This window comes from Scylla paramamosain, chromosome 24 (assembly GCF_035594125.1).
Source record: "Scylla paramamosain isolate STU-SP2022 chromosome 24, ASM3559412v1, whole genome shotgun sequence".
In the NCBI taxonomy this organism is placed as follows: domain Eukaryota; kingdom Metazoa; phylum Arthropoda; class Malacostraca; order Decapoda; family Portunidae; genus Scylla; species Scylla paramamosain.
In genome coordinates, this window is record NC_087174.1 from 8,855,697 (window position 1) to 8,880,313 (window position 24,617).

The 24,617-nt window shown below is 41.5% G+C and overlaps 1 long non-coding RNA gene across 1 annotated transcript in view; it reads right to left on the reverse strand.

The window, feature by feature from the left end:
• Positions 1-5,395: 5,395 nt before the first annotated feature.
• LOC135112692 (uncharacterized) overlaps positions 5,396-24,617 on the reverse strand; it is a 41,166-nt gene continuing 21,944 nt past the window's right edge. Inside the window, exon 2 of the long non-coding RNA XR_010274534.1 lies at positions 5,396-7,157. This is a non-coding gene — a long non-coding RNA (uncharacterized LOC135112692). The remainder of the gene's footprint in view (positions 7,158-24,617) is intronic.

Below are 24,617 nucleotides of genomic sequence, written 5' to 3' on the forward strand. Positions count from 1 at the left end.
ACAAAAAAAGGTAATGGAAAGTGCTTGATTCAATATTTCTTCGTTTTCATATTCTTACATATATACTCGATCTTCCTTCTAATATTCTTAGATTTCATGAACTCCCGGTAACATTCCTTATCATCCTTTCCCAGACCAATAATTACGAAAATCAGGGAGAGTCAATGAGGGAGAGAACAATGTGTGGCGAATCGTTGCGTCATCAACAGGTGGCAGGAGGAAGATTAGGCTCCGAGCACAGACTTCCTTGGCCTTGGCTGGATCACTCATTCCCCTACACTAGTCTTTGTATAGTCTGGTGTAGCCTAGGTAGCTGTGTAAAGGAATGCATGTAGTGTACCCTGCATGTAGAAGGGACAGTGTACAGTATACGACAGGGACAGGCTGAGTTTTGAGCGTGGGTGGTCCTTTATTTCAACAGCTGGGCGGCAGGTAACATGAATGTGTAATGGTGAGTCACGAGTCTAATCCTCATTGTTGTCCACTACTTTATGCATGTGGCGGGCGTCATTTGTCTTGACTTGCGTGGCAGTTACTGCGGGGGGAAAAAGAATGGCAGCGGCGTAGGATGGCGGGATTTCCACGGCCTTTGTTGCCACGACACTGAACACATGCTCCTGTTTGTGGGCGTGCAGAGAAACATTACTCAGTCTGATTCTTTTTTCTCTTCCCCCTTTCTCTTCTTTCTGTTATAATGTGAATGCCTTTCTTTCAGATTATTAAAATGTTAGTGAGTTACATTTTTATTTTCTTTCTTCTAAAATATTTGTTGGCATGTCTCGGAACACATGCTTCTGTTTGTGGGCGTGCCGCAAAACATTACTGCAGTCCGATTTTTATTTTCCTTTCTCTTGCTTTCTTTTATAATGTTAATGCATTTTTTTTTTCAGAGTATCTAAGTGTTAATGAGTTAGAATTTAGTTTTCTTTCTTCTGAAATTATTATTATTTTTATATTCTTGTACTTTGCAACTTTGCTGAGTTTCCTCCTCACTTTTTTTTTTTTGGTGTGTGTGTGTGTGGAGGGAAGGCAAAAACATAACTTAATTTCATTTTTTCCTCTTTACTCTTAAATGTTGGTGTTTAGTTATCCATTTTTTATCCATATATTTATCTATTTATTTACTTACATTTTTTCTTTTTATTTATTCATTCATTTATATTTCCACCGATGGCATTGGTCACATCTGTCATGCCCAGTAAAGTTCGTGTGACAATTTTACGTTGAACTCCGGCTGATGCATCAATAGCAATCGAACAAGATGAATGGAACACTCACCAAGGAGCGTAATATTGAGGAACCAGTCTACGTACCAGTCGCCTGCAATGAGGAGTTTTATTCAAATCCCACATTCACCACAAGAGTAAAAAAAAAAAAAAGAAAAAAGAGAGAGAGAGAGAGAGAGAGAGAGAGAAAGAGAGAGAGAGAGAGAAAAAAAGAAATATCAGCATAAGCTACTACCTACACTCCTACAGCCTTGTCGCGCCATGCTGTAGTTTAGAATAAGCCATCGTATCGAATTCCTGTAAGAGGTAACGTATCCCCACTGTGTGTCTATTATCTTTCCTTACCAATAACCTCACGTGAATTCAAGAGCTGCGGGAGTATACAGTTCCTTTACCTTTCTTTTATTTTCTCTATTTGTTTTCAGTTTCCTTTTTTCTTTTCTGCTATTTTTGTTTCAGTTCTCCGCCTTCGTGTAACTTTTGTTTTTGTTCTTTTCTGCTGTATCTCTTTTCTTTCTCTTCACTCTTTAGTCTTTACGTTTAGTTTTCTGTTCCTTATATTGGGTTGTTATGTACGCACCAACAATACTATACATAAACACTTCCTCTACCACAAAACTCATCCATATCTGAATTCCTCGATTTTAAAAACCGTATATGTTTACAGTCTTGTATTTATGTATGTAGTGCACTTCATAAGCAAAATAGCACACTTGCTTTTACAGGCGCGTCGACACAACGTATAGGAAAACTGCCGTTCCTTCCTTAGTGCTTTGTGTCCGAGAAATTGTTGGGTGGTGGTGGTGGTGGTGGTGGTAATGGCGGTGGTAGTGGTGGTGGTCTTGCTGCATAAGGAGAAAAATAGCAAGTGTATCTTGAAGGTTTTTCTTCTTCTAAGTGTTGTGGATCGTTGTTCAGTGTATTTTAGTGTATTGAGAGCGTTTCGCATTCTTTCTGTTTATTTTCTGTATATCTTAAGTGCAACCTGTATTTTAACGAACATCAGGAGAGAACAAGAAATAATGGGTTCAAGCTTGAAAATATTACTTCAAAAAAAAAAAAAAAAAAAAATAGGAAGGAATATGTTCTCAAATAGAGTGGTAGATGAATTGACTAATGCAATATTTTTTCAGTACTCATGCCAGGTTCTTAGTGCTGAGTCATTAGGGAGCTTTAGAAGATTAGACAAGTTTATGAACGAGGATGACATATGGGAATAAGTAGGTATATTTCATACAGAAATTGATGATTTCTTGCAAGTTTCCCTATTTTATGTTCTTATGCTCTTATTTCGAGTGATATATATATATATATATATATATATATATATATATATATATATATATATATATATATATATATATATATATATATATATATATATATATATATATATATAAAAATGTATAGGGTGTCCCATAAGTTTCCATACATATGGCATCACGAACGCCATTGTATATATATATAATATATATATATATATATATATATATATATATATATATATATATATATATATATATATATATATATATATTAAGTCTGTCCTGTATTTTGAGTACCTGTTCTTTCCTACTTTTTTGGTGTATCTTGAATTTATTTTTTGAACCTCTTTGCTTACTGTGAGGCTATTTTTAGTGTATCTTGAATTTACATGTATATTGCTTTTTCAGCGTAACCTTCCCTTATTTTGAGTGTATTTTCTGTGTATTTACTCGTACATGGAATTTTCTTTACAGCCCAGTCCTTCATTTTCGTAAAATCTCTCAATTATATGTGGAATGTAGTTTTTTTGCTTCTCCAGCTTCGTACTTCCTCATCTAGTGTACTACCTCGCGTGCCGGGGCCTCTCACAAGTATACCAACTTCGAGACACGAACAAAAAAGAGTGTTTCATTGGCGCTGCTCGTGCTCCGCTCCTCTATGCCTCCCTTCCCTTGTGTACATTAATAAAGTGTCCCTCGATGTCCCTGTTGCGTGCGCCTGGGAAATATAAACTCGCCTGGAATATCAAGTGGTGTTTACATGCATCGATTCACAACGCCGCTAATGCATGCGTGTGTCTGGGAGGAGGACGGCACGGGACTGCGAAAGGCTGTGAATAAATGTGTGCTGCTGGAAGGGAAAATAAAATGCTGCGTGTGTTTAGGTTTTATTGATACAGTTACGTATATGTCTGTGACGTGGCTCTTTCATTTGACGTTTATATTTATTTACTTTGCTTTAATGAAATGAATATTCAATTAGTTTACTAATCAATTTACTAACTTTGTTTCTCCTCTCTCTCTCTCTCTCTCTCTCTCTCTCTCTCTCTCTCTCTCTCTCTCTCTCTCTCTCTCTCTCTCTCTAATAATAATAATAATAATAATAATAATAATAATAATAATAGCAAGAACAACAACAACAACAACAACAACAACAACAACAACAACAACAACAACAACCTGCACACGCGGCGGGGTTTGAGTTCCGCCCGACATAGCTAATCGTCAACCATTTACTGTTACTACTACTACTACTACTACTACTATTACCAACACTATTTCTGCTGCTCCGAGGAGGGAAGAAGAGCACATGCGCACGGAACCACTCAGGCCGCCAGTTGTCCCCTCGTTAACCCAAATTACTGCCAATCACCACCAGTCTAGACTCACCCCAGACACCCCAAGGCATCGGGGGCAGAGGTGTTGGCGATGAAGTAATTAACACGAGAGTAGGGCCAGGTGTGTGTGTGACTGCGGTTGTTGTGATGTGAAGTAAATGAACAGGTGACAAGATGACCGTAACAATATTCTTGGGTCTCAGAGGATGATGATGATGATGATGATGATGATGATGATGATGATGATGAGGAGGAGGAGGAGGAGGAGGAGGAGGAGGAGGAGGAGGAGGAGGAGGAGGAGGAGGAGAAGGAGGAGGAGGAGGAGAAGGAGGAGGAGGAGGATAATGTTCTTGTTCATTATGGCAGTGATATCATTAGTCTTATTCTTTATCTATGTTTCTTTAGCTCGCTAATGTACTGTAAAAAATCTAAGGAGAGAGAGAGAGAGAGAGAGAGAGAGAGAGAGAGAGAGAGAGAGAGAGAGAGAGAGAGAGAGAGAGAGAGAGAGAGAGAATGGCTGGGACTCCTATGTGAGCGGGAGGGGAAGGATGCTTGGTATTAATTGGCTGCTTCCTCTTTCACTCCCACCCTTTTCCGCACCAGCCCGCTCACACACACACACACACACACACGGAGACACATCAAAAAGACACTTCAACGCAACATACCGCCCCACACTCCTGCCTGCAAGCCTCGAGACACACTGGCAAACTTGTGAAAAAAGGTCCTCTCAATATCAGGCATCAACAACTTGGCCTCCTACAACTTCCCTGCAGCTCCTTGTCCGAGTTCCCGCTTCACTAACTTGTGTCTGTCTGTCGGCAACGAGTCCTCGGGCCCTCTGTCCTCCCTGTGTCCCCCTACGTGCTGCTCCTGCTTCCTTCTCTTCCTCCTCCTCCTCTTCCTCCTTCTCCGCCTCCGGCTTTGCTCCTGGTACTGTATACTTCCTCGTCCACTTCGTCTGTTTCTTATCCCTGTGCCATCAACTATATAAATATTGTTTTTTTTTTCCGTTATTGTTTTTGTTGTTGTTGTTGTTGTTATTCTTGTTGTTTTATTTGCCCCATGGACCACCTTCCTTAAAATAATACAAAGGAATCGTGCACATCTACTAAAAATAATAGAAATAGAAAAAAAAAAAAAAAAAACACTCGACGCAATATCCTAAGTGCATCAGAAAGAGGAGTGTTGATGGGAGCATTACCTTCAACAAGATGAGCATAACGAGTTCACTTTTTATGGTTTACCAGCGCTTACTTTTAATGGCATAGTTTTTTTTTCTCTCGCTCTCTCTATATATATGACTAAATACAAGACTCAGCTGCCGAAAAGTCTCATAAAGACACTAATGATAATTTTCCCATTGAATAAGTTTGTTACGTTGGATGTTTTGAGTCTACCAGGAGGAGGAAGCCATGAAAGGAGCCTTCGCCTTCACTATCCCACATCTCTTACTTATCTCAATAGTCTCTTAACCCTTTGACTCCTAAAGAAATTCTTCCCTTTCAATGCCTATAACTTATTAGACACTATATTTCTGTAGCGTAGGAAAAGCAAAAACTAACCATCTGTTTTCTCTTTTTTTTTCTTTTATGTCTCCATGTAAGCTATTTTTACATTACTAAGAATTTAATGAAGGATGACCGTACGAGTAAAAGGGATAAGGTTCAACAAATCTGTGGCTGATTGTTCCTCCTTTGTGTTCCTTGGAGAATCAGTCAGGTAAGGAAGTTCTGCGTGTAAGTATGTCAAGGAAAAAGGATGAGTTCATATTTTTAAAAGTGACTTGATACCCCTTGCGGCTCCTCTTCCTCCCTTTCTCCCTCCCTTCCAGCCGCCGCCTCCCCGCAAAGGCCACGTGTCAGAGGGTGTCTTCACGCCTCTCAGTCGCCTCAAAATAGGTCGTCTAGGGAGTGGAGGGAAAAATTCACACGACACCTGCAGTTTTGTGAGGAAGGGCTTGACACGCTGACACTTTCCCTTCCATTTTCTTTTTTTTTTCAGTCTTTTCTCCTTCTCGCTTCCTGTTCCACTTTTTTTTTTGCTCTCTCTCTCTCTCTCTCTCTCTCTCTCTCTCTCTCTCTCTCTCTCTCTCTCTCTCTCTCTCTCTCTCTCTCTCTCTCTCTCTCTGTTATTTTTTTTTATCTTTAATTTTGTTCTTTTCTTCTTTCCTCTTCTATCTCTTCCTTCTTCCAGTTCCATTTTTTTTCTTTTTTTACCGTCAATTTTGTCAGTTTCTTATCTCCTCTTCTTCCATCTCTCTCTCAATTACAGGTCTTTCCTTGTCCGTATTTTTCTTCTTTTCTTTATTACATAATTGCCTCTCCATTTTCTTTCCTTTTCTCTCTCCTTCTCTTCCATTTTTTCTTTATAAGCATCTTATTCTTCCTTTCTTTATTACTTCATTGCCTCTCTTTTCTTTCCTCTCCTCTCTCCTCTCTTTTCTTTTTCTTTTCCACTTTTTGTCTACAAGCACACTTTTATCCCTCTCTTTATTATTTCCATGCCTCTCTTTCTCTTTATCTCACCTTTCATCTCCTCTCTCTCCGTGTTCTGATTTCTTTGGTTAACATTTTTATTCTTTTCTCTACTTCCGCCTTAGCTCTTCACTTCTTTCTGCTCGTTCTTCCTGTTCCTCTTTTTTTTTATTCGTATTTTTTATTCACTTCAATATCAGAGAGAGAGAGAGAGAGAGAGAGAGAGAGAGAGAGAGAGAGAGAGAGAGAGAGAGAGAGAGAGAGAGAGAGAGAGAGAGAGAGAGTCAGTACTCACTGCTACAATGCACAATTATATTTCAGGAAAACACTGAACTGTTACATAATTTTTTTTATATAAAAGTGTAAACATATTTGTTCACGTCAATAACACACGTCTTAAAGATGATAACAGAACAGTAATCTTGGACACAGTGAGGCTGCTTCAAGGTAACACGACTGGCAGCTTCCCTTACACAGGAAAAACAGATCAATAACGTCCAGGATTGTAAGTCGTCACAAACATCCGCATCCTCGAGGGAGGTTTACATAAAACACTTACTGAAGCAATGACGATGACAAATCTTGGACTAAACTCACTTTCATCCTCACCACATTTCTTATTCCCGATTGGTCAAAACATTAGTGTAGAAAATGGGCAACTGTCATCAGCACATGCACGCAGCGCAGGTCACCCACTACTCACTTCACTAATAATTTCCAGCATGAAATATGGTCTAGTCTGGCGAGAGTTACCTGGAAGCACCTGAGTCACCAGAACGCCGCAGTGCGGTCAGTTTACAAACATGCCTGTTTCCTGCACTCCTGAGGCACCGCGGCCACGCACACGCCTTCCTGTGCCGGGGAAAATTATAATCAAGTAAAGCTCCACCAATCTTCCCCTTCCATTTCTAAGGTATTTGCACTACTTCTATTTCTACTACTATTACTACCACTACTATTGTTACTACTACTACTACTACTACTATTACTACTACACGTAGCAGCAGCGGTAGTAACAACAACAGCAACGGCACCATTAGCAGCGACAGGAAGTTTTGATAATAAATAACACATATTCCCCTTTCTTATTATGCTCCGTGACTGCGCTGTGAGACAGGCAGCAGGCTCCACGCGGCAGCTGTGGTATGCAGGCGCTGGCAAGGCATCGGCGCTTTTCGCTGTTGCCTGATAAAGTTCCGAAAAGTGCGTCAGATGTCCTGAAGAGGAGGTGGAGGACTGCACGCAGCACGCTGCAAGGACTCGAGTGGTGGTGGTGGTGGCAGGCTACGGCAGGAAGGTGGCAGGACACACTACAAACAAGGCCTCCTCTCCCGCCGGTGCCTGAACTGCATCGCCTCCAGATATCCCAGTCTGCTCTGATTCTCCGTACAGGGATTCTTGGAATTACTTGTACGTACCTCCTTCCCTCACTGCCCAGGCTACAGTTACACCGTAGTTCCCTTCCACTCCAACTTTACGGGCAAAAACTACAATAATTGTCTTTTTCCACCACCTCTATCACTGTCACCACCATAAGTACACCGTAGCCATTACCGCCACCACCAATACCACCCATTTGTCCAGCCACTAAGTTTACACACACACACACACACACACACACACACACACACACACACACACACACACACACACACACACACAATCACAATGTTCATCAAAACGAGTTCAAGGAATCGAGACCACATGAAATCCTTGTCTGTCACATCGCTCCCTTCAGACAGACGCGGGTGGAGCAGGGAGGGAGTGTTGGGAGAGAGGGGAGGGGTTTCGACTAAATTAAGGGAGAGGGAGGGAGGAAACAGACGAGCCAGGCTAACGGAGAGGGACAAGGGAGAGGGCACTGACCATAGCCTGGGTTACACTGGCCATTTCCGGGCAGGCGGCCATACTGCGCCATTATCCCGATCAGCCGAGTTCGTTTCCCCACAAATACCGGACGCGATGGGAGGGCAGACTGTCATTTTTTTCCTGCGGCGCGGAGGCACACGCGGCCAAACCCGGCGAGCGTTCAGCGGCACCGGACGTGTTCAGTTCAGTGGCGATGAAAAGAACGGACAAACGGCCACCCGAACAGACGGACAGGCACTCGAACAAACGGACAAATAACCAAACGAAGCGAAACGTTGCCGTATAAAAAGTGCAGACTGTATAGAGGACACGTCTACCCACTCCTTCCTCCACTAACAGGGAAGCAAGGAGTTCCGACTGCCGGTATGGTTGGTTACACATTGGCGTCCTGTGATGAAGAGAGGGGCGATTGTATGTTCCCTGCCTGGGGTCATGAGGCATCAATGTACCCGAGCTTCGTCAACGGTAATTATTAACCATCGCTAATCAAGAGAATTTGGTCAACAGTGCTTCTGTTATTCTAAAGAAGTAACCCCGAGAGTCACTTGATACCAGATGAAGTTAGATAGATAGATATACATAGAGAAAGAGACAGATAGATAGATAGATGGATAGATGGATAGGTAGATAGATAGATAGACAGATAGATAGATAAATAGTATTTATTGACCACAATTATTCACATTATGAATTTTTTTTTAAAGTATGACTGAACACAGAATTATCATAGAATATTTGTAGACTCCGCATAGTATGATCCTTAAAAGATCATTTTACTGGAGGGCGTGAGGCAGGCGGCTGTGTGTGTGTGTGTGTGTGTGTGTGTGTGTGTGTGTGTGTGTGTGTGTGTGTGTGTGTGTGTGTGTGTGTGTGTGTGTGTGTGTGTGTGTGTGTGTGTGTCCATGCAAAAGAGGCCGGATACAAGGTCAACATCACTGGCCTGTGTAAACCACGGGACAGTTTTGAGGGACCTCGTGAGACAAGCAGCTCAGCGTCTCTGCCTCCAGCTCTGCCTCGCCCTCCCCGCGCGCCGCCGCCCGCCTCGCCACCGCCACCGCCACCGCCGCCGCCTTGTTGTTAAAGCCGCCCTTTCCTTGTCTGCGAGGCGATAAGCGTGTTGGACTCTTATCCCACAGAGAGAGAGAGAGAGAGAGAGAGAGAGAGAGAGAGAGAGAGAGAGAGAGAGAGAGAATGTCTGCCCATCTGTCTGCATGTGCGAGTGTGCAGCCAGCATTTATGTGAATCGGACCAGAATGTGTGCGGGAACAGTGTAGTGTGCATGTCCGGAACACTACACGCGCGAGGCAAGGTGAGGGTGTACATGGAAAGTGTACATACGCCCAAAAAGTATCGGCTTAACGGTGGGCTGCTTGTCAACTCCGCGTGTGCTGCAGGGTTCTGTTCCTGCAGCGAGACATGATGAATTCTGTAGAGCGTTTAAGGTGTAGAGTGCCGGAAGCGGTGTGTGTACGTGAAGGGGTGTGTATAGAGATGGAATATACACAAGAAAAATGCAGATTAAATACTTTGTTTTGGAGGCATGAAAGAGAAATAAAATGTGTGTGTGTGTGTGTGTGTGTGTGTGTGTGTGTGTGTGTGTGTGTGTGTGTGTGTGTGTGTGTGTGTGTGTGTGTGTGTGTGTGTGTGTGTGTGTGTGTGTGTGTGTGTGTGTGTGTGTTGCCTCCACATTATATGAAAATCTAGAATTGCATCAAATACTCCAACTCATCAAAAAAACTTAATATAAAACTTAATATAATCTGCAATTGCATGATTTGATGAAATGAAATGTATCCGTCATACAAATCATTCATAAAACGTCCATGCATAGAAGTGTCAACACTTTCCATAAAAAAAAAATGCATTACCTGCAATTCATTTTCTCCACCTGCGCTAAAATAATAAAGATTAGAGAAGATGAGATGGACTTGGCTTACCATGGGAGACTAAAACAGGATGCTGGAGAAATAGAATGATGGAAGGGAAGGCAGGATAAGGGAAGGGAGACTGGAAGAAGAATAATATGATGATGGAGAGAGGGCAAGGCAAGACTAAATAAATAAATAAATAAATAAATAAATAAATAAATAAATAAGGCAACGGAAATAATAAGCAATGTTTTACAGGGAGATACACCATCGATAAACACAGCAGATTAGAAAATACAAAGAAACAAAGGTCGCAGAAAGCATGTACTAAGTCTATATTAAAAGTAAACGTAGCTTTCAATATAAAGTAGAAGACTAGCAACTCCCTACCTCCTGCACTACTGACGAAGATACGACGCAGAAGATACATGCATGCTCTCTGAGGGCTTCAGGTTTCAGGAGGGAGAGAAATGAAGGAGGGAGAGAACGAAGGAGAAAAGAAGGAAGGGTGAAAGGAGAAGGAGACGATGAAAGTTAGAAAGATAAAAAAAAAAAGGAGGAAGAGACGAGGAAATGAAAGGAATAGAAGAGTGAGAAGGAAGAGCGTGACAGGGTGAGGATTTGAGAGGTAAACAACGAGGAAGTGAGGAAGAAAATAAGGGAGCGAAGAAAGACAGGGAGACGATGATGTTTAAAGTGGTAAAAAGTAAGGAAGAGTGGAATAAGGGGAGAAGAGAGATTAGAATGAGAAAGGAGAGGGAGAAGGCAAGAAATAGAGCGAAAGAAAACGAGGATGAAAGGAAGAAATGGAGAGAGAGAGAGAGAGAGAGAGAGAGAGAGAGAGAGAGAGAGAGAGAGAGAGAGAGAGAGAGAGAGAGAGAGAGAGAGAGAGAGAGAGAGAGAGAGAGAGAGAAAACAAGGGAGAGAGAGGAAAGAAGCGTGAAAAGAAATAAGAAGCATGATCAGAAAAACGGAACCACTAAAGAAGAAAGGGAAGAGGAAAGGGAGAGGAATTAGCGGGAAAAGATAAAGGAGAAGGATGAGGAAGACACTGAACTAAAGCTTAGAAAAAGGAAAAAAAAAAGAAAAGAAAAAGAAAAAATGCATATTTATGACAATCTGGTCAAGGTGCAAGAGAATTGCAACCTGGCTAAGGCGCGAAAATCGTTTAGCATCTCCAAGGTTACAAGACAGTGGTGCTGCTGCCAAACAGTGCCAGGTAGAGGCGACTACCTGACCTGCTACACTGGCAACAAGGGCTTGGCAAATTTCATCAAGCAGAGTAGGTACAAGGGATTTTAAATAATAACAAACAACAGCAGGCCTTCAGATATTTCCTAAGATGTTTGATTAAACTGTAGGCGGAAATTGGTAGGTATGTTTCATGCAGGGACTGCCACGTGCAGACCTGACGGCTTCTTGCAGCTTAGCTTATTTCCTTATGTTCTTACGTTCTTATTCCCTACTAACTACCTGGAAACATAGGATAGTATGGTATCACCCAAACGAAGTTTCGAGATTTCGCAAGTACCTTCCAAACACTGCACAAACACGCAGCAAAGGGAGGAAGGAGAGGAGGAGAGCACTGAAGCGAGAGGCAAGAACATGTACACGTACAGTCACGATCTTAAGTAATTTGATAAACTCTTCTCCAAGAATAAACATTCCGAAAAAAAAAATAAGAATTCTTGTGTTTGGTGAGAGATTCAGGAACGCGGAAGTGGCGCACATTGAACAGGTGAATTGCGTCGCCCGAACCCAGGCTGAGGGGAAGAGCATGGGGACTCTTCCCTAGATGAAAGCGCTGGACATGGAGACAGCCCCCCGCGTGGAGGACGTGCTCCACGTCATTTCCCTGAAGGTCCGCGCCCTAGTGACGGAACACGACACTGGGGGGCTGGCCTGCCAGATGAAGGGCGTGGCGCTCACCCTCCTGGTGTAGGGGGGAGAGCCTCAGGGGAAGAGATGGTGAGCACCACTGCCTGGAGACCAGGCACCGACACCAGCAAAGGGCGGTACTCGCCACTGAACGCATGAACGGACTTATTTCACTGTTCATCCGTTCAGCGGCGTGTACCACTGAAACAATTGATTCGTTGGTGGGGTTGGTGGCACAACCCTACCATTGGTGTTTACTGTCTCTTTCTCTACTGGTGGCGCACACCACCACCAGTGGCGTGTACTATGGCTCTCTCCACTAATGGGCCAACCAGCTTGGTGGGCCCATCACTGGGGAAAGAGACAGTAAAGCCACTGGTGAGGTGAACAGTCTTCAGTACAACAAGAGGCTTATGCCAATGATAAGAAGAGTGTGAGTGCCACATTCTCCCTCTCTGAGAGAGGAAAGTTTGAGTGCAACACTCCCTCTCTGAAAGAAGAAAGTGTCCATCTCACTCTTCCTCTCTGAGAGAGGAAAGTGTGAGTGCCACACTCCCCTTCTCTGAGAGAGCAAAGGGTGAGTACTACACTCTCCCTCTCTGAGAGAACAAAGTGTGAGTGCCACACTCTCCCTCTTTGAGAGAGCAAAGTGTGAGTGTCTCACTCTTCCTCTCTGAAAGAGCAAAATGTGTGTTACATTCTCCCTCTCTGAGAGAGCAAAGTGTGAGTGTCACTCTCCCTCGCTAAGAGCAAAGTGTGTCACAAAATACTCTCTTCCATCATGTTTAACATTTTTCTTCAATTTTAATTAATCTCATCCGTTGACAGTCCTTTACGGCACCTGACGTACTTACACCAGACCAGAAGAACCAAGATTGAAGGAATATTTGCACCTGATCACAAGAGTCAAGACAAGAAATAACCTCACCAAGGTGGAGGTGAGTGCGGAAGGTTATTGGACTGTTGAGCATGGCTGTGCTGCGCCCTCAGTGTGTTTACAAAAGGGGAAGGGAAGGCCACTGCACCATGAAACAATTATCAAGTAAGCCTTCCCCTTCCACTTGCAATCTACAAGGAACAATCACTTCTGCGGATCCCTGAATAAATGTTACAATTTTCTAGATGCTACAGGGAGCCGAGTTTTCAATAACATAGTTCAGAGAAGCAGAGAAAGAAGCTGATCACGTGACGAGGCGAATAATGAAGTGAGTGAAGTCAGAAAAACATCACAAGGAAGAATATATGACGAGCATCGAGGCAAAGAAAGGCAAGACAGTAAGTAAGAAAAGGCAAGAAAGGTAAACAACAAAAAAAAGTACACTGCCAGTAATCGTGAACAATAGAAATATAAGTAAAATGGCAAAAAATAAATAAATATAAAAAAATCAAAATGAATGAATATATTTAAGAAAACCTGCACATTTAACCTAAACTTTTAAACACGCAGGCAAAATGTACTACAGAAAAGATTAGCAGTTCATACAAAAAATTAATATATAAAACAAAACACAAAAGAACATTTGTAATTCACCAACCCAAAATAAAACAAAGTGGAGAAAATTAGTATTCCAACAAAAAAATCTTAATTAACCGGCAAATATACGAAAACAAAAGTCCGCAATCCAATGAAAAACAACAAGCACCACAAAACACAAAACAAAACTTGTATTTGTACATAAAACACAATGAATAGAACAATATACATAAAGTTGCATTTCACTACAACCCTTTCACTGCTATCTGGCACATCTTTCCTTAATTATTACCCACTCTGAGACACCTTTTCTTGCTGTACAGCCACCACCAAACACTGTACTGGCTAGAAATTGCAAAATCTATTATTTTTTATCCCCTTCTTTCTTGTTGATGCTTACACAGATTCCATGCATTGCTTTTAGTGCTGCTAATTGTTGCATATCACAATGAAAACCCAATAAAGAAAACAAAATAGAAGAAATTTTGCAATTCAACACAAAAATACACAAATAAATAAGCTATAATTTATCCCAAACATTCAACAAACAGGGCAAAATAGAAAAGAAAACCTGCTATTCAGATTTCCAAAATTCCAAAAATTAACAAAGGGAACATTTTTTTTACGTGTCAGGGAAATCAACCAAGGGGGAAAAAAAGAGGAAGGGGGATAAAGGAGAGAGAAACCAGCCAAGTCAACCTGCCGCTGCCAAAAAGTGAGAGAAAAGTACTAGTCAATTTATTTCTAGAGTTACCTTAATACTTGATTCTCAATACAGAGGAAAGTTTGTAATTCACTCAAAAATTAGAAGAAGAAAAGAACAAGAAGCACAAGAACAAGAAGAACAAGAACAAGAAGAAGAACAAAAAGAAGAACAAGAAGAACAAGAACAAGAAGAAGAACAAGAAGAACAACAAGAAGAACAAGAACAAGAAGAAGAAGAAGAAGAGGAGGAGGAAGATGATGATGATGATGATGTAGACGACGAAGACGAACAATAATGATAATAATAATAATAACAATAATGGCAATAATAGCAATAATAATAATAACAACAACATCATCATCAAAAACAACAACAACAACAACAACAACAACAACAACAACAACAGGAACAAGAAGCACAAGAACAAAAACAACAAGAACAAGTAGAGCATGAACAAGAACAAGAACAATAACAACAACCACAAAAAAAAAAAATATATATATATATATATATATATATATATATATATATATATATATATATATATATATATATATATATATATATATATATATATATATATATATATATATATATATATATATATATATATATATATATATATATAAGAAAAAGAAACGATCAAAAACAAGACAAAACATACAACTCCTCTCATACAACAAACGAAAAAGAACAGAACACATGACTAAGAGAGAGAGAGAGAGAGAGAGAGAGAGAGAGAGAGAGAGAGAGAGAGAGAGAGAGAGGAGAGAGAGAGAGAGAGAGAGAGGAAAAACAAGGCGTTGGATGCTAGGCAGGAACCCGGGCAGGTGCGATGAGGCGGGACAGGCGGCAGGAGAGCGGGACCTAGGCACCTGTGAACGGGCGACCTGAGGAGAGACAGAACTAGTGTGGAGGAAGAGGAGGAGGCTAGGAAAGGTGAGGAAGGCAAGGTCTGGGTCTGGTTTTGGTGCTTATACTCAGGCATGTACGTTTTGGCATCTGGCGTTTGGTTGATTATCTCTCCTCTTTTTTCACTTCTCCCTCCCCCACCCCCGCCTCCCTTCAGAAGCCTAGAATCGTCTCTCTTCTCTCTCTCTCTCCTCCCTTCTTTCCCCTCCTTAACACACACACACACACACAGCGCTAGTAAACAAACTGTACTAACATCACACACTTTTAAGTTTTCTTTTTACATTTCACTTTTTCCACCTTACTTTTCTTACGCTTCCCTTTTTTATCGTTTATTTTTAAGCTTTTCTGTCTTTCGTTCCTTTTCTTGATTGTTTTTCCTAGATCTGTTCTCTGAGTTAGTGTCCTTACTGTATACATATTCTCTCTCTCTCTCTCTCTCTCTCTCTCTCTCTCTCTCTCTCTCTCTCTCTCTCTCTCTCTCTCTCTCTCTCTCTCTCTCTCTCTCTCTCTCCTCGCTTCAGTAGCCAGTCTTTTGTTTGCTTTACGTCAACAGCATCATTACTCTCTTTATCCTCCTTGTCTCTCCCTAGTCACGTTTCGTATCTCTCTGCCTGTTTCTTTTTGCTTCCTCCCCTTCCCCACCTCCCTGCTCACCTGTCCTCCCCGCACCCTCTCCCACCTGGCCCACCTGCCTGCAGTATAAACATAACGTGACGAGTCCCATGAAAGCTACTCGCTCCCCCAGGTGCAATTGTTTCATCACATCTCGAACAACAAAAAGTAAGGAAGTGAATGCATGACCTGGTTTCGAATCCCGGTGGTTCATCTCAGTGGAGTGGGACGCGGAAAAAAAATAAATAAATAAAATAGACTGACTGCCATTTCCCTCTCAATTTGGTGCTACGTGGTGTGTGTATGTGTGTGTGTTTGCGCTGGTTCAACTATTTCCAAGGATATTCTGTACACGATCCAGCACTTTTAAAAATACTTTTCATGGGTGACATTAACAAAATAATGGACTGTAGCTGAACACACAGACAGACAGACGGACAGACAGACAGACACATCCACGTTGACTTACTGAGAGCCATATTAGTAAACAGCCCAATTCCCTGAAGTGGTCTCGATAAGAGAGAGAGAGAGAGAGAGAGAGAGAGAGAGAGAGAGAGAGAGAGAGAGAGAGAGAGAGAGAGAGAGAGAGAGAGAGAGAGAGAGAGAGAGAGAGATACATTATTAGATGGAATATTATAACACACACTCGTAAGGCTAATTGTCTCTTGCTGATTGCGAGTGGAAGGATAAAGTTTACATCGTTATCTAACCCTCAATGACTTGCCTCCATGAGAGACGAGGCGGGGACAGTTGGTGGAGGCTAATGGTCTAATTGTCAAGGGCACAAAAAATGAGGAAAAAGGATCACTCAGCATGTTGCTCCCAGGAAGTTAATCACGAGGAGGGTAAAAAAAAAAAAAAAAAAAAGATAAATTAAGAGATTGTGGATGTATATTAAAAAGACATATAAAGTATACTAAAATACATAAATGAGTAAATGATTATCAGAACGACGCTTTTCATAGTGATGATGATCATGGTGGTTGTGGTGTGTGTGTGTGTGTGTGTGTGTGTGTGTGTGTGTGTGTGTGTGTGTGTGTGTGTGTGTGTGTGTGTGTGTGTGTGTCCTCCCTCCTTTCCTCCCTCCCTCCCCCCCTTACCCCCAGTGTCCCTACACAACACAGTTCCGTCGAATCAAAACAAATCGAACTAAAAATACATTTCAGTCAAGGAGGCGCGTGGTGGGGGTGAGAGGGGTGAGGGGGAGAGGGAAGAGGAGGCTGCCTGTTGCTGTACATCCATCACCCTGCCTACACCCTACCCAAACCCTGCCTACACTCTTTCACCCTACCTATATCCTATCTACACCCTGCCTACACCCTGTCTCTACTCCTGTGAAACACCCTGCACCCTATTTACACCCTGCCTGACTGCCTGCACACTCTGCCTACACCCTGCACTACCTGCACCCTGCCTACACCCCACATTCTGCTGCTTCTCTGTTATTGTTACACGCTCTCCTCTCTGCCCTTGTACTCAAACGCATGCACAAACCTCTCTCTTTTTCTCTCTCTCTCTCTCTCTCTCTCTCTCTCTCTCTCTCTCTCTCTCTCTCTCTCTCTTCTCCTCTCTCTCTCTCTCTCTCTCTTCAGTTCTTCTTTTCCTCTTCATCTTCGTCTCCTTTTTCATATATCTTATTTTTCTTCTTTCTCTCTTATTTACCTCTTTTCTTCTTATTTTTCCTCCTCCTCCTCCCTCCTTCCTTTCCTTTCATTTTCCACTATATTGCATTCCTTTGCGTCTTTCTTCTCCGTCTTCTTTCCTGAATTTTCTCTCTCCTCTTTTTTTCGTCGTTTTCTTCCTTTACTCCCCCCATCTTCCTTTTCTCCTTTATTTCTAAAACACTCGCCATTTAGCTGTGTTGCCCTTATTTTTTTAATATTTTACAGTTTTTTTTTCTTTTACGTTCTTTTCCATTTCTCATTTATCTTTAATTTTTTTGTTCGCATCTTTTTCGTATTTTTTTGTTTCTTGCTCTTTCTGCTTCTCCTTTGGTCTTTTTTGCCCATTCTTTCTTACGTTTCCTGTCTTTCTTCATTCCAGTTTTCTCATTCTTCTCCTTCTTTTCCCCCTTCTTTCTTAATGATTCGCTTTCACTTTATAGTTATTTCTTCTTCCGTTATTTATCAAGCTCTTTTTGTAATATTCCTTTGTCTTTACCTTCCACCCTCTTTCTCGTATCTCTATGTTCTATTTTTTTTTTTTTTAGTTTACCTTTTCTTTTTTCTCTGTTTTGTAGATTTTCATTTTCCTTCAAAAATATCCTTCCTTTGCACGTATTTCATGGTATTTATTTTCTATTTTTTTCTACTTTACCTTTTCCTCTTTTCTCCATTCCCATCTTCTCATTTTTCCTCCTTCTTTTGCATCTTCTTTCATGGTTATTCTTTTTCCACTCTGTTGTAATACCTTCCTTTCGTTATTTACCTAATTCCTTAATATTTCTTTTGTCTTTATATTTCTGTTTCTGCTTGTCTTGTATTCTTTATGCTTTACTTTTTTCAGTCTACCTGTTCCCGTTTCTTCTTTCTCGGACTTGTTTATTTTTGTTTCCCTTCAAAAAATGTTTCTCCTTTTATATTTTTCTTTTTTTTACTACATCATCTTTCCTTCTTTACTCTATTCAGATTTTCTCATTCTCTCCTTTTTTTCTCTCTCTCTCTTCTTTTTCACTTTATAATGATCTCTTCCTTCGGTATATACCTAATTTCTTAATATTCTAGTCTTTTGTCTTTTCTTCTACCTTTCTTTTATTTTCTTCAGATTTTACTGTTTTTTTTTTATATTCCCATGTTTTTTTTTTATCATATTGCTTTTTCCTTCAATTATTCTCCTCACATTCATATTTCCCCACATTAGTTTTTCCTCACATTTGTTATCTTCTCTGTTCTGTTTACCACATTCCCTCACCTTTGCCCACATGTGCTTTCTTTATATTATTTTTTTTTCCCTGCATTCATTCACTTTTCCCCACTTTTCCTCTCTTCTGTATTCATTTCTTCTCCATATTCGTTCACTTTTCCTACTTTTCCTCTCTTGTATTCATTTCTTCCCCACATTCGTTCACTTTCTCCCACATTTTCCTCTCTTCTGTATTCATTTCTTCCCCACATTCATTCACTTTTCCTCACTTTTCCTCTATTCTGTATTCATCTCTCCAACATTCACTCACTTTTCCTCACTATTCCTCTCTCCTGCATTCATTTCTTCCCAACATCCGCTCACTTTTCCCTCTCATCCAACATGTTTCCCCAGCAAACATTCCTGACCGTCTGTCAACCCTCAAGTTTTCCTTCTGCACCTCAATTTCCTCCTTCATCAAAACGCGTGATTACAGTGAATCCATCCCGTCCAGTCCGTCTATCTGCCTGTCTACCTGTCTATCTGTCTGTCTGTCTCTCCGCCACCTAACTCCGCAGATGCCTTATGATATAATTACCCTCGGCAGTGTGTTTGTGACGTGTGGGGTCGTGTGAGGACGGAGGGAAGTGAGCTGCTGGTGGGGAGGGAGGGAGGGGAGGGCGAAAGGGTGACAGAGAACGAGGAAGAAGAAGAAGAAGAAGAAGAAGAAGAAGAAGAAGAAGAAGAAGAAGAAGAAGAAGAAGAAGAAGAAGAAGAAGAAGAAGAAGAAGAAGAAGAAGAAGAAGAAGAAGAAGAAGAAGAAGAAGAAGAAGAAGAAGAAGAAGAAGAAGAAGAAGAAGAAGAAGAAGAAGAAGAAGAAGAAGAAGAAGAAGAAGAAGAAGAAGAAGAAGAAGAAGAAGAAGAAGAAGAAGAAGAAGAAGAAGAAGAAGAAGAAGAAGAAGAAGAAGAAGAAGAAGAAGAAGAAGAAGAAGAAGAAGAAGAAGAAGAAGAAGAAGAAGAAGAAGAAGAAGAAGAAGAAGAAGAAGAAGAAGAAGAAGAAGAAGAAGAAGAAGAAGAAGAGAAGGGTTAACAGAACTAGCAGGAAGACAAGATAAACGAGGGGCTGTAACAAGAGGAGGAGGAGGAAGAAGAAAAAGAAGAAGAGGAGGCCAAAAACATCAACAACAACAACAACAACAACAACAACAACAACAAAGATGACTCAACCAAAGAAGACAAGGTGGGAAGGTTAAAGAGGACGGCAGGAAGGTCGGCGGAGGAAAAAAAAAACACAAGTACAAGAAAGAGAAGACGAGGAGAAGGAGGAGGAGGAGGAAGAGGAGGAGGAAAAGAATGAGGGAGTGGAGGAGGTGTTTGCGACCCCACCGCTGGCCTCCGCCCTTCACCATCTTGTGGGAGGAAATTGGCCGTAACTTATGGTGGAAAGAATATGCTCTTATTTATCCAAGGGAGAGAGAGAGAGAGAGAGAGAGAGAGAGAGAGAGAGAGAGAGAGAGAGAGAGAGAGAGAGAGAGAGAGAGAGAGAGAGAGAGAAAGCAGGGTGGTTAATATGTCACCCACTTCTATCTCCCGTTTTTCTTCTCGTCTTTTCTTTCTTTCATAGCAGCCGTTTTCTATCCTTCTTTTAATGTACTTGTAGTTTATCTCACCACCAGGAGGGACTTTGACATCCCAGTTAGGTAAGAGTTTCATTTATTTATTTATCTATTTATTTATTTTATTTATTTATTTATTTTTTTTTTTTTTCATGCATATTCTAAGTTAAGGTTTTCATGTAGGTTGTTAAATGTTCATGTAGGGCGTATGTTTTCATGCTGGTCGTATATTTAAGTCTCCATGCAGTTCATAAAATTCTCACGTGGGTTATAAATGTTCATACAAACTGTAAGCTTTAGTTAAGTTGCATGTTTAATGTTTTCATGTAGGTCGTATATTTAAGAAGTAGAAAAAAATCACCTATTATGAAAAAAAAAAAAAAATCGCTCATTCACTGTCATCAGCATTTTTCTCAGTGTCTTACTCTTGTTTTGCTCCCAACAGACGCTCAGGAACCCACACCTGGTACGAAGCGCCCAACACTACGAGAATTCATGAAAAAAACACTTTTATATTTTCCTCCCTACAACACAGACGTTAACAGAAATTGTCTTACTGCTGGTCCATCTCAAGTAATTAAAGGTTGACTATTTTTTCTTTCATAATACAAGTCTTTAGTATTCATGGTTTGTACACTTTACACAAACACACACACACACACACACACAGGGGAAGCAAAGCATTTCCAAACCACCCACCCACCCACCCACCCACACACACACACACACACGCACACACACACACACGCACACACAAACGATTCATCTGATAACATCCAAAATATTATTCAAAAACACTCAACATTCATCAGCTGTTCCATTACCGTAACATAAAAGTGTGTGTGTCGCCGCTGTGATGAGCGTGGCGAGACTCGGGTCAGCTGCGGGTCGGAGGCGCAATAAAGGCGGGGAAGAGGCAAGCCAGGCAAGGGACCAGTGTGGCTAAATCAGGTTGCGTTGTCAGTCTGTGTGGTCATGTGAGTTTGTTTCGTAACGAGACATTCAACCTATTAGAGTGACGCAAGTCTTCCGTAACTGTCTCGTGGAGTGGAAGTCGCTCAGCCGCTGTGACGTGTGGTTCTGAACAAGTCTTAGTCCATATTCCAAAATACTCTTAGCCGCATTTCGACTGCTATCAATAGACTAGTTAAAGTGACACGGGTTTTCAGGGGTGTTTTTAAGGTTCTAATGATAGATTAGCAACATTTCTATTATTAACAGGAAAAACAGTCTTGAGAACCCGGTTAATCATCTATGTGGCCTTGAGAGGTTCTGAACATGGGTCTATGTGCTGAGTGACTCTCTACTTACTTTCCCTCAGCGTCACATCACTGGAGGACAAACTGATCGCAAAAAAAAAAAAAAAAAATACAGTAAATCATTGCAGGGGAAGGATAACACGTATCTAACTGCCTCCTCCCTTTACATACACACACACACCACACACACACACACACACACACACACACACACACACACACACACACACACACACACAGATAGATAGATAGATACGCTTATTGACTACAAACCGAGTACAGAGATACAAATTACGATTGCAGATATAGCTCAATATTACTCATTATTACACATTAACTAATTTTGGTTCACACATTCACACACACACACACACACAGAGACAAAAGTTCCCTACTCATGCCACCAGTGTCAGGGAAGAGCACCACCAGTCACTCCCAGTAGCAGCTCACTCACTATTAGGACTTGATAAAACCCCACAATAATGCAACACACAGACACATCATGAGTCAGATGAGGCTTTCGATGTGGAGATGGCTTGACGCTTCTATTTATTATTCATTTCAGGGAGGAATTGCTCAATATAGAGATTAATCATTGGCTGCCACTATTTTCATTTTCTTTTTTTTTTCTTTTTTTGTGTGTGTCAAGGAACCATTCAACACCACACCACTCACTTCCATCCCCTCGTAACAAGAACCAGTGGAGAATAACAAGCATGCTGCGACATTTGGCTCGAAGTGACGTAATGGCTCTCTTTTACTTTTTGCACAAACACTGGGCAATAACCAAACAGAGAGCAATAACCACTCACGCTCCCCCATTAACACCCTGCGCCTTGATGAGCCTGGAGTACACCTATCCACGAGGGGGAGCTAAACTTAAACGCATCTCCAATTTGCGTCACATGATACCTAATGTTTACCCCCGAGTACTGGCGCGGGGGATCGATGGAGGTAAACACGGCGCCTGGTAGCGGGTGGTAGTGGTGAGGTCCTGATAATGTTCTCTGTCGGCACTCCCCTGCTTCCCTTCACTGCTTCCCCTCCTTGCCACCGTCGCCAGGGGATCGCAACGTGGGGGTACAGTGAAGTATTGGTAAACAGGTGAGACTTAGGTAATGGTGTTATGGCTGGAACGTAGGGAAGGGAGTGGCGGTGTGCAGGTATGAGATGTGAGGGATGCGAGTATATGAATGAGTGCATTAGTGTGGAGAAACTGTAAGCATGAATGTGTTAAAATGTATTCAGTGTATAGGTATGTGAGTGTGCATTAGTGTGAGTATAAGTATGGGGGAGTGTAGGTATGATGGTGTAGTTAAATATAGTGAGAGAGTGAGTATGACGAAGTGCTAAGAAAGGAGAGGTTAGCAAGAACGTGTAAGGTTAGCGAAAACGTGTATTATTGAGGTTAGCGGGAAGATGTAGTAGTGGGGATAGCGGGAACGTGGTTAGCGAGAAAGTGTATTACTGAGGTTAGCGAGAACGTGTATTTGTGAGGTTAGCGGAAACATGTATTAGTGAGTGAGTTTCGTTCACACTGCCATTGATTCACGTTCACCTCGTCCTGGCCTAGCATGTCACTGTAATGAACGGCGCCATCCTTCACTGGGCAGACTGAATTTAACGCAGTATCTTTTAATAAATTTTAATCATCTGCACACTTGAAAAAAAAGGGCATGTTATTTTAGAGCTTTCATTTATATTCGTTCCCTTAATGACTAGTACAATCCTGGACATATTTACTGATGAGTGATAATTAAAACGTTTTCAGCGCCACTAACATATGAGACGTATCCGCGAGAGGCCTGGAAATATATAAAAATTCACATTTAAAGTACTGAACATGTTTGTGCTGGGGATATTCACCGAGCTGGAAGCAAGACATCCAATGCAGTGTGCACTTATTGACTTCCAATGGGTTACTTCTGAATGTGCATCAATGAATACCGGATTATTTAACACTGCTCTTCTACCGGAAACCAATGCTACTGATATCGAACCTGAGCACCAAGATTTGCACAGCTCCCCCACTGCTGAGGAGCGAGCCTTGCACCATCTTGCCACTGCAACACCAACACCACATTTGCCAGGCTTGCAGAACGCGAGAACTTAGTTTGCGTTGAACTTCTCCTTCACGTTATGTTGCAGAAGTATTATTTATAATTTACATAAAGAGTGCAAAGCTTTTCTTATACTTTTAGGAGCTACTACATTGTTTATCAGATGAATTAGACTGATTGTGAATAACATCTATTTAGGTCTGTTATTTCACTGGAATACACAACCTCAAAAAACAACCCTCCAAGGATTATGAAAGATTTAATCATAATCTAAGATTCTACGTCCACACGAATACATTTTCCCCTTAAAACAGTACGATGATTATGATAATTTTCGTTCCCTCACGTCGCTGGCTCTTCCTCAGCTACACTAAAAACACAGGCTTCCATCACGCAGTGTTTCCCGGTGTGAGGATTTTAATCATAATCCTGTTTATCCGAGTAAACCACACACCAGCGACTTGAGTTGAGAGACGTCCAGCCAGCCGTGCAATCAAGACCTAGTCAAGACGCGCGCACACACACACACACACACACACACACACACACACACACACACACACACACACACACACACACACACACACACACACACACACACACGATTACGGAGTATAAATACGTAAAAGAAAAAAGAAATATAAATGTAGATTTTGTGCCAGAAAGTAATTCCAACATTAAGAGGATACAACAAGAAATATTAGGGAAAAGGAGATAGTTATGTGTAAAAATATAGTTTTCCAAATAAAACAATAACTCAACTAGTAGAATGCATTATCAGAGGAAGTGGTGCGCATCGACAGCATATATATTACAAAAAATTATAAATGATGATTTTATATTGTGAGACGGGACATTACGAACTTGACTCAATTCTGCAAAAAACATAAATACGTAAACACACACGTACATACACACACGCACGTTCTTCCTGTGCTGGAGGCTTCCCCTATGCGTTCCATAACTCATTCTTTACCTAATTTCCCAGTCTGGTTTCCTTCTCCCACGGCAAGGATCCTTCATCCAATTTTCCGGTCAATGTTATCTCCCTCCAGCAACTCCCTCCTCCTGACGTGAACAAAGGACCAGTAAATACCGACAGAGACCCATTGGACCGCTGCCCTTCAGATACAGAGGACGCTTATCTCAGCAGGGAAACCGTATGCATGCATTTGCACGTGAGTAATCCTCACATTCACCTCCATCCCGCAGGT